This window comes from Fukomys damarensis, unplaced genomic scaffold (genome assembly GCF_012274545.1).
Source record: "Fukomys damarensis isolate Sample0158 unplaced genomic scaffold, DMR_v1.0_HiC HiC_scaffold_17, whole genome shotgun sequence".
NCBI classification, from domain to species: domain Eukaryota; kingdom Metazoa; phylum Chordata; class Mammalia; order Rodentia; family Bathyergidae; genus Fukomys; species Fukomys damarensis.
The window spans coordinates 74,271,324-74,272,247 of record NW_022900929.1 but is presented as its reverse complement, the minus strand read 5'-3'; the positions used below and the strand labels follow the sequence as shown (position 1 = coordinate 74,272,247).

At 53.4% G+C, this 924-nt stretch overlaps 1 protein-coding gene across 3 annotated transcripts in view; it reads right to left on the bottom strand.

Moving 5' to 3' along the window:
• Positions 1–900, bottom strand: part of Mapk1ip1l (mitogen-activated protein kinase 1 interacting protein 1 like) — an 8,394-nt gene extending 7,494 nt beyond the window's left edge. The window contains exon 1 of one of the 3 annotated variants that reach the window (XM_010632532.3): positions 734–900. The gene's annotated coding sequence lies outside the window, so the exon portion shown is untranslated. Of the gene's footprint in view, positions 1–592; positions 641–733 lie in introns of those variants that run through there. The other 2 variants (XM_010632531.3, XM_010632533.1) reach the window with 2 other exon arrangements.
• Between the last annotated feature and the right edge of the window lie 24 nt (positions 901–924).

The window sequence follows — 924 nt, the reverse complement described above, 5'->3', positions numbered from 1 at the left end:
ACCCCTAAAAAAAAAAAAAAAAAAAGAAAAAAAAGAAACTTTCCCAAGCTTGGCGCACACTTTACTTGGTGGCAAAATCTGACCTGAAGCTACTTACTGGTTTTATTAATCCCCATTTAGTGTTAAATTAAATGACACATCTCTGGAAGCAGGCTGCTTTTTCTCCCCTGCCGCTGGGGACAGAATGTGGGGCCTCCAACAGGCCACTTTCGGAGGCGCCCCCGCCCGGACTCAGCTCTCCTCTACGTAACATATACATTCCTGGCCTGGTGTGGGGGCGCACTCTGTAATACCAGCACTCGGGAAGCTGAGGCAGGAGGATGGCGGGAGTTGGGAGCCAGCCTGGGGCCACATGGGAGAGCTGAGGCCTTCAGACCAGCCTGAACTACAGTGAGTCCCGCTTTTCCTGGAAAGAATTTTCCAATACGCGCTCAACTCAACTCAAATCTGTTTCTGAAGCAAATTAGGTTTGCACAAGAGGCTCAGAGAGACAGCAGCAACAAGTAAAATTTCAATTTTTCCTGCTCTCAGAGTAGCACTACTAAACAAAGAACTCACGAATCATTTCTACAGGGCTCGAAATCAAAACAACCTTTACCACCACCAGGTGTCCAAGTGTGTATTTCTCTAGCAGTGGGATGCAGTACTACATTTTTCTCGGTTAAGCCTGGTTCGTGCTGCCACACGGGCACCAACCCGTAGAAGCCACTTGTCTAGGAACGGGCTCGGCGACCTGGAGGCCCCTGCTGGGTGTGGAAGGAGTTCGGGGACCGAGCGAGGCACCCCACCGCCGGGGCTGTCACGATGCCTGCGATCCGCGGCGCCAGTCTCGGAAGCATCGGCCGGGGCTTCTCCCTCCTCCCGGGAGACATTAATGAATGGGGAGGCGGCGGGGATCGCAGGTCGGGCCTAGGGCCCGGGAAC